The sequence below is a fragment of the Mus pahari genome, chromosome 7, assembly GCF_900095145.1.
Source record: "Mus pahari chromosome 7, PAHARI_EIJ_v1.1, whole genome shotgun sequence".
In the NCBI taxonomy this organism is placed as follows: Eukaryota; Metazoa; Chordata; class Mammalia; order Rodentia; family Muridae; genus Mus; species Mus pahari.
Window position 1 is genome coordinate 36,891,846 of NC_034596.1, and position 9,226 is coordinate 36,901,071.

At 40.0% G+C, this 9,226-nt stretch overlaps 1 pseudogene; it reads right to left on the minus strand.

Moving 5' to 3' along the window:
• LOC110324704 overlaps positions 1-526 on the minus strand; it is a 25,270-nt pseudogene extending 24,744 nt beyond the window's left edge.
• Between the last annotated feature and the right edge of the window lie 8,700 nt (positions 527-9,226).

Below are 9,226 nucleotides of genomic sequence, written 5' to 3' on the forward strand. Positions count from 1 at the left end.
ATATATATATATATATATATATATATATATATATATATATATACAGTATAAATGTACAGGAGGATTATAAGATTGCAAGTTTGTTTGGAAACTATGATTTGAGCTCCTGTTCTGTATATCTTTAGACTGGGGACAGGGGGTGGTGTCTCTTACTGGTCTGAGCTCTCTAAGCAGTCTAAGGGGGATAGTCAATAATTCCCAAGGTCCTTCCTGTCTGTCTTTCTGAAGCACTGTAATTACAAGTGTGCACTATAATATTTAGTGTTGTTTAGCATGGGTTCTGGTCATTAAAGTTGGCTTCTTCAGCTTGAATAGCAAGCATTTTACCAACTGAGCTACCTCCCAAAACTTGCACATTGTCAATGAGTGTTAAATAGTGAACTTAGTATGAGGAAGTAATTTTAAACTAGAGTTGAAGATTTTTACTACACAAATCTTTAACCTACAATGTTAAATCCCTAAGTGATACTATATCTTGAAGTTCTATACTTCCTTTACCTGAACAACTTAAAACATTATCTGCCATGGTAGTGCACGCCTGTAATTCCAGGACTCAGGAGATGAAGACAGAAAGGTTGGAGTTCAAGGCCAACCTAGGCTATATAGCAAATGTGAGAGTAGTTTGAGCTTTATGAGATCCTGCCTCGAAATAAACAAAAATGAATTTATTAACAACTCTAACAGTCATTTAATGTTTCTATTAGGATGTTGCTCGAGAGTGATTGAATTATAATCTGAGTATGATGAAATCTTGGACCTGGAATCTTATCTCTAATAGCAGGAAAAGAATTCAATCTAGAATGTATTATATTTCACACACTGAAAAGAAAAGGTTCTTTTGTCAGTTTGTGTTACTAGGAAAATCAGAGTCCCTTCTTAGGGTTCTTAGTCATGTTAATTAAAGACAAAAACTGAGAATAGAATCAGAAAAACAAAACAAAACTCCAGGACAACTTTATTAGCGTTTAAAAGAAAAACTTTAGGGCAGGCAAGCTATAAATCTTGACAGGGAAATGGAGATAAGGGAAATGGAGAAGGGGGAAGAAAACATGCTATTTAGAAGTATCTACATGATGAACAGGCAGCTAAGGGCTAGGGACGAGGGTCTCAGAGAAAGTGACACCACGAATCTATAAATGACCTCTAGTGTTTCCAGATTCCTTTGACAACCCAACATTCTCAACCACTTAACTCAGTTTAAGAGAAGCAGGATCCAGAGAGAAAGAAGGAACACATTCCAGCTTGCCTAGAAAATGCTAAGATCTCTAGTGACTGACTTGGCTGATTGATGTGACAGAGTGTCTGAGTTAGAAGTGGGCAGAATTCCACCAATTTAGGTATGAAACATTCAATTAGCTAGCTTTTCATTTACTATTATGAACTGGACGACATCCATTCCCCTAGGTGGAAAAGGACATCAATGTGTCGAAACCCATGGAATACTTTTAGAAGCAGGAAAAAAAAAGTAGTAATAATAAATTTGGTGCCACTGATAAATGATTGGTCACTTTTCCTCTTATTATTCTTTATTATTATCTTCAATGAATTATTTTATTTATTTGAATTCCAAATGTTGCTTCCCTCCTATTCCCTCCTCCCAAAGTTCTTTACCCCATCCTCCCTCCGTTTCACTTCTGAGAGGAGGCTCCATAGTCCCACAGCATTCCCTTCCCTGGAGCATCAAGTCTCTCCAGGAGCAGGTGCATCTTCTCCCAATGAGACCAGTCAAGATAGTCCTCTGATACATATGTGCCAGGGGCTTGGGACCCACCCGGTTGATGGCTTCATCTCAGGGGGCTCCCAGGGGTCCAGGTTAGTTGACACTTTTGGTTTTCCTATGATGTTGCCATCCCCTTCAGCTCCTTCAATCCTTCCCCTAACTCTTCTGTAGGGGACTCCGACCTCAGTCCAATAGCTGATTCTATCTGCATTTACCTGTCTGTCTCAGTCAACTGCTGGTAGAGCCTCTCAGAGAACATCCTTGCTAGGCAAGCATGGTATAGCATTGGTAATAATGTCAAGGTTTAGTGCTTCCCCCAACCCCCATGGGATGGATCCCCAGTTGGGCCAGTCACTGGACCGCCTTTCCTTTATCTCCGCTCCATTTTTGTCCCTACATTTCTTTTAGACTGGAACAATTCTAGGTGAAAAAAATTTGACTGCGGGTTGGTGACCCTATCCTTCCACTGAGGGCCCTGTCTAGCTCCTAGAGGTGGTTTCTTCAAGTTCCATCTCCCTACTGTTGGGAATTTCACCAAAAGTCACCCTCACTGACTTCTGGGAGCCTTTCTTAGTCACTTTTCTTATGAGAACAATAAAGACTTCCGCTGTAGTGGTGATCTGGCTATCTTTTTCTAGTAAGCTTACATCTTACAACAAACAGCTTGGGCTCTGGTGAAGTGATGTTGGGTTTCATCACAAATGAGCCCCACTGCCTTTTAGGTCTGTTGTCTGTTCCTCAACAGGGAAATCTGACCGAGCTCAGGAAGCCCCTCTGAGAGGTCTTTTTCGGTTTTATGTCTCTTTTCTTCCTTTAGGATCCTGTTTGGTGGTATATACCACAGTAAGTAATGTAGACACCAGAAGGTGCTTCAGGATTCTGAGTCAAAGAAATGTGGTGACAATGAATAGAGACTGGTTTAAGTGTCTACAGTTCGCGCTAATTTAGAACTCAAGAGTACATACATGCCTTTCAAGTACAGACAATTTGAGAATTAATAACTTAAATTATTTTTGACCAGGGATTCAGTTCTGAATGGACAGGCTATTACTAAGTGAGGATCAATGTGTTAAAAGATGTGAGAATATTCATTGCATTGATAATGCTGATAACAAACAAGCTGAGTGAATTACATTTCTTTGTTTTGTAAGATTGACATGTAAGAAATATGCCACATTACTTCAGGAAAGAACAAGAGCTATTCATAGATACTTAATAAATGTTGTGGCTTTTCCCTCCAATTTAACTGATAACACTATTAGTTTAACACTCACACAGGGTATGGTGGTGTATGACCATTATCTCAGCACTCATGAGGTGGAAGCAGAAGTTCAAGGCCAGCTTCTACTACATAAAGATTTCAGTATAAGTTTGGACTAAATCATGAAAGTCCCTTTCACAAAATAAAATGAATAAGAAAGATGGTGAAAGAGAAAGACAGAGACAGGATTGGAGGGGGGAGGGGGGACAGGGAGACAAGGAAGGGGAGGGAGAGGGAGGTAGAAATGACTAGATGTCAATATGAATGGTTTGATGCTGCAAGCATGCTCAGAAAAATACCTATGTTTTTAACTTGCAATGCAAATACCTGAAGCAATGAGATGCTTGCGTGAAGACCTTTCTGATAATATTGCCTTCCTTTATTAGTGCAAAAGGTGTCACAAGTGTCACATGTAAATTTTCCCTAGGAAAGATAAGAATCCATTCATAAACAACCTTTTTCTAGGTAAAAGATGTTGCTCCCAATTATATATGATAAACCAATGAACACTGATATTTGATATCATCATGGCAAAGAGGAAAAGACCCTGAGTTTTATTTAGAGTGTGTCACACAGATACAAGGAAGATTTGTAGCTTCCTTTGATGTGCTCACATGAAATGCCTATAGTCAAACGGCTATTTTTAAGCTTGAGAAGAAACTCAGGACAAAAGGAACATTTTAAATATAAAAGGGAATTCAGGAAGATCACAAAGAAGTAAAATCACTATTACAAAGTTCAAAGCCACATTGTTCTTCAAATATCAAGACGCTGACTTAAATATCATTGGTGACCCTTATTCAAGGGAGACTTTCTAGGGGTTTAAGGAAGTGATGGACACATGGCCACTCTTTGGCCCCTTTTAGAAACTGCTTGGTTTTGGAACACTATTATGTTTTACTTTCTTGCAACCAAGTCTCCTGTTGTGTCAGACTTTTGAACTCAGAAAGGAGATCTGAACTGCAAGATAATGGGTAGGCTGTGACAGGCATCAAGTCAGCTGAGACAGGGAGAGGACTCTGAAGTGTCAGTCCTCTGTCTGAGCAGCAGACAATCCCTTGTCAGCTTTAGAGACCAAGGGTTGGCCCCTGGATGGATGGGAGCCAGAACTTTGCTATAATTCTGAGAGGAAGTCAGGGTGCTTCTTGTGTCAGGGATAGACAGATCTTAATGAAACTTGCCCAGAGAAGAGATCTCTAAATGTACACGGATGCAAACTTGTGCTGCGTAGTCCTGTTCTGCTAAGCCATTCAGTTTGTTGGTTTATTTCCTCCTAGCAGAAACTTCAGAAAATAATATGTATATGCAATATGTGAATGTGGAAATTGACTCTCAGAGAGAAACAATGTGGCCTATGTTGGGATGCTGGGCTACACTTCCTTCCAATCTATTCTTTCTGAATTCTGTTTTTCTGGTACCTGGTGTAGTGTGCTTGTGCATGTGTGTGTGTGTGTGTGTGTGTGTGTGTGTGTGTGTGTGTGTGTGCTTATGCATGTGTGACTTTCTTTTTCCTCCACATCTGATGTGCTCAGCAAAGTCCTTTTTAGGAATAAAAAAAAAATCACTGGACCGCTTTTATGAGATTTCAAAAAAGTCTATTACAAGCCTTTCATTTAATAAATAAGAAATCAAAAGAGGCACTAGCTCACCTGGGATTCCCAGTCATCTTCAGACACTTTCTTGTTACACACGTCAACATCACATGCCTAGAAGTCACGGAGAATGTGTGTTTCTGTGCCAGAAAAAGAAGATCAACTGGTACATTTTAAAAATAGTTTGACTTCTGTGTCACTTTTAAGTCATCATTTAAAATTATTAGAGCAAAATTTTATTTCCCAAGTTTTATTGAAGCAAAATTTAAAAAAAATACAAAAAGATGTGTTTAATGTCCATCATGAATTTGACTTCCAATGTTACAGTTGAAACATATGTATTACTCAAAGGCCTCCTACTAAGACATGTTCCCAACCAGAGTACCCTCCTCATCTCTTCCTCCTCCCTCTTCCTCTTCTCCACTTTTTATTTTATTATATTTTTTTCTTCTATATAGCCCTGATTATCATGAAACTTCTTCACATTCCCATTTTGAGTTCCTGCCCTGACTTCCTTTATATTGGACTGTGATCTGTGGCAGGAAGACATAAGACAAATAAATGCTTTCCTCCTCAAGCTGCTTCTACAACATTTGTTTGCTTGAACTTATTTACCTTTATCAGTGTTTTTGTCTGCATTCCAGTGCTTCAACCACCCCCATGCTTAGTGCCCCCAGGCATTGGATTCCCTGGAAATAGGGTTACAGACAGCTGTGACTTGCCAAGTGGGTTAGAGAATGAAACAGACTACTAGGCCTCAGCAAAAGCAACAATGAGCTATCCCTCTAGTCCCTACCCCTACCTCCCAAAACACACCAAGTTGCTTTAGGTCATCGTCTTTATCCCAACAATAAAGAGCAAAGTAGTAGAGGCTGATCTATTTTGGAGGAAGCCATTCAGAAACATGCCATCTATTTATCAACTCATTCACCTGACAATGTTTACAAAACCATTGATTATGTCTGTCACTAAGAACATTAGAGCTCTGAAGAGTTGTCAGTGGGTAGATGGTGACCAACTTTAACACAGAGCACAGAGCTCAGAGAAATACCCCTTAGAAAACAAATAGTGTGGATCTCCCTAGTGTTCCCATGGTATTCAGAACAAGACCTAGAAAAAAATATCTGGGAATATGTGTACTGTACATAGCTACATCTGTCTTTACTCACACTCTCTTCATTGTCAAAAACAAAATATAAAGTGCCATAGACTGTGTTTCCTGGTTTGTTTAGTTTGCTCCTTCTTTAAAAGTAAGTCACAAAGACAAGAGCAAATAGAGACATGCACAGACAGAGAGAAATTCATGGGTGGCACATCAAAGTCAGTACAGAAGTATGGGCAACGATGGAAACAAGAGAAATAGAAACTGAAAAAAAAAAAAATGCACAGGAGCAAATCTGAGAGCCCATGTCCCTACACAAGGAATGAGAGCCCCTTTTAACAACACTTCCTGCTGGCAATTGTCTTCCCAAACTAGGTCTTCTCTGTAGGAAGACAACAGGATTTGCCCTATGGGAGTTTAGCCAAGTGTTACCAGATTCTCCCATTTTTGTAGGTATACAGGTATGGGTTATTGGGTGTAATTTGAATTGTAAGTGTTTTCTGTGAATGTCCCATGAAAGTCAATGTGTAGGCCAAACAAAACATATCTGACTAACACACTGAGAACATCCCCTTACACTCTTCGAAGAAATTAGCCCAAGGTTCAGATCCCTGCACCCTCGCTCAAACCCACAGGGCCCAAGACTATGGACACATTTAGGAGCCTGAATTTTTAATGACTTTATTATGTAATTTCATTTGAGAACCAGGAAAATCACATACTGGGGGAGGGAGAGATGCATAATCACATTTGAATTTCAAAGCATTATACTTCATTAAATCCACCGCTTTGTGGATGGGATTATATTACATCCAGAGTTTTTTGACTTACGTGTACCACTGTGGCTTTTGTGGAATTTTTCAGGTCAGGATTATTGGCTCCAACTTTATGGTTTAATAGATAGTTCATAGTTTAAGGACCAGGGGATAATGAGCACTTACCTTTAAAATGTTCCACTAAGTACCAGCTTAAGGTGCAGTATATGTGACTTCCTTCGCACTATCCAATTTCTGGACATTAGAAACTATTTTCTGACTTAGTGGCTGACAGCCTTTCAGTAGGTGACAGCAGAGGATGCAGAAGGAGGACGTCTTCTCCTGCATCTTTCTCTGACAATCTTAATCCTCACCTCTCATCCCCAAGCCCCTTGTCAAGGAGAACCTCATGAGGTTATCAGTTATCCTTCAGCATGCAGAGGGGAGGCTGTGTTTTCCCTTCTGTGATTTTCACATTGCCTACTATCCTGTATAATGGTGTATCTTATCCCGATCTATTTGATGTGGTCCCATGTTAAAACTAGCCCATTAATAATTCACTTATATAGTCTTTTGGTAAAATGAATTTGAAGAACTGCTAGTTTACTTAATAATAATAATACAATTTTGAGAAAATTTCATTTTACTTTAATCATATTTGTAATTTTATTTCACTTATTATTTTTCTGCCTCAGATGTGTGTGTGTGTGTGTGTGTGTGTGTGTGTGTGTCTGTGTGTCTGTGTGTCTGTGTGCCTGTGTGTGTGTTTCTGTATACTTGGCTGGAACTTGCTGCATAGACTAGTCTAGCCTCAAACTTGCAGCCATTCTCCTGCCTTTGCCTCCTAAGTTCTGAAATTAAGGCGTAGGCACCTTGCCTGCGATTTTTTTTCTATTTTAATTTACCTGAAATTTTATTAGAATACAAGTCTTATTTAGGCATAAAAATAATTTTAATTGATTATTTTATTTATACTCCAAATGTTGCCCGCCTTCCTGATCCCCCTTCCAGAGTTCTTCATCTCATTCCCCCTACCCTTCACCTCTGAGAGGGTGCTCCTCCTTCCCCCTCTCTCTCTACCCTTCCCAGTATTTCCCTTCCCTGTGTGCCTCAAGCTTTGCCTGCTATATTAAGCACTTTTTTAAAAAGTAGAACCTTGATAGTTTGTATTTTTTCTCAAACCACTTTTAGAAATCCAATTACTTAACATGCATTTCCAATGCCATAAGTCAACTGCAGACAAACCACTCATGTATATTATTTTACTTCATAAAATAGTTGCAAAGGAACCATAAAGCTTTAAATAGTTTTATATGCAAGATAAAAAAAAAAAAACTTTCCAAACTTCAAAATCAACAACAAAAAAGGGACTGGTGTGTGTGTGTGTGTGTGTGTGTGTGTGTGTGTGTGTGTGTGTGTGTGTTGTTCTCTCAAGACTCAAGGCTCTTATTTCAAAACCCAGATGGGATTTCAAAATACAAGTAAATAAATGTCAAAGCCTCTTGGCCTCTGCACTGTCATTCTATGTCTGAAATCTTGCCAAAATGAAATTTTCCATTCAAGAAGGACTGGAATGTACTAAACTGATTTAAAAGACATTCTTAAAACGTGGTGGAAACTTTGTGCAACTTCTGCGCACCTCTTCTTGCGCATGCAGCTGCTTGAGTGGACGGACCTTTCAATGGAGCGTAACACATCTGAAAATTAAATTCTCAACGCTTTCCTTACCTTCTGCTACTGTATTGTTCTTTTCCTCAGTGCCAACGTTAGACCATAACTAGGCATTAGGCTAGAAGCTAGTATTTTACTAAGGAGACAGGAGCAGAGCAAGGATGAGTGAAAATATCTCCCTGTGAGAGCAGAGAGAGAGAACATGAGCAGAGAGAAGGGGCATGGTTCAAAAGTCCGGTTGCGAAAGGCTCATACTTCGCTCAACGTTTTAGACTTCTAGAAGACTTGTAGACAAAGGGTGCTTAGTCACATAAGAACTTAATTTTCAATTACTGTGGGAGTCAAAGAGTTAACAGGTAGGGGTCCATCTGAAGAACTGCAAAGGACAAATGTGGAGAGTCTGCAGCATGATAGACCATCCTAAAAGATGAGGCCTGTCTAGAGATGATGGACTTCGGGACCTAGAAATTGGCAGTGTGTGAAAACTAAGCACTAAGAGAAGCTGGGGAGAAAATGACATTGGGATAAATCCAAAGTAGAAATGAGAGCTACCGAGAGAATGCTGAATAGTTTCTACACACGAGACAGCTTGCACATTTACACAGCCACGTGCTGAAGAGCAAGGAAAAGTTAGTAGTCCTTTCTCAGCTTTCTTTCCACTCTCAATTCCCCCCTTTTCAGGATTTCTTCTTAGTCAGGGCACCCCGGAGTTATACAGTGTTTGAGTTCCTTTAGCCTAGACTTCCTCTCACTCTCTCTACTGCTCTATGATAGAAAGGTACTTCCCCTCCTCTATGGTTATTGGTACCAAGTATGCATAGGAATAAAGCCAGGACAGAAACACACACAGACACCTGCGCGCACCTGCAAAACAACAACAACTACAACAACAAAAAACTTTTGTGGTTTGAGGAACTTGGGCCTTTGTTATATATTTTCTTTTCCCCTTGTCCCGCCACGCCCCCAGCCACGTGACCCAGAGAGATTGGGATTTTGTGAATGGAGCCGAAAGGTGGATGGGGGGGGCATGGGCAACGCCCCCTGCTCGAAAGCATCCAATCCGCTGGCGGAGCGCTGCGGGGTCAGCAATAAACAACAATGGACTGGAAATCCACGGTTCCTCAT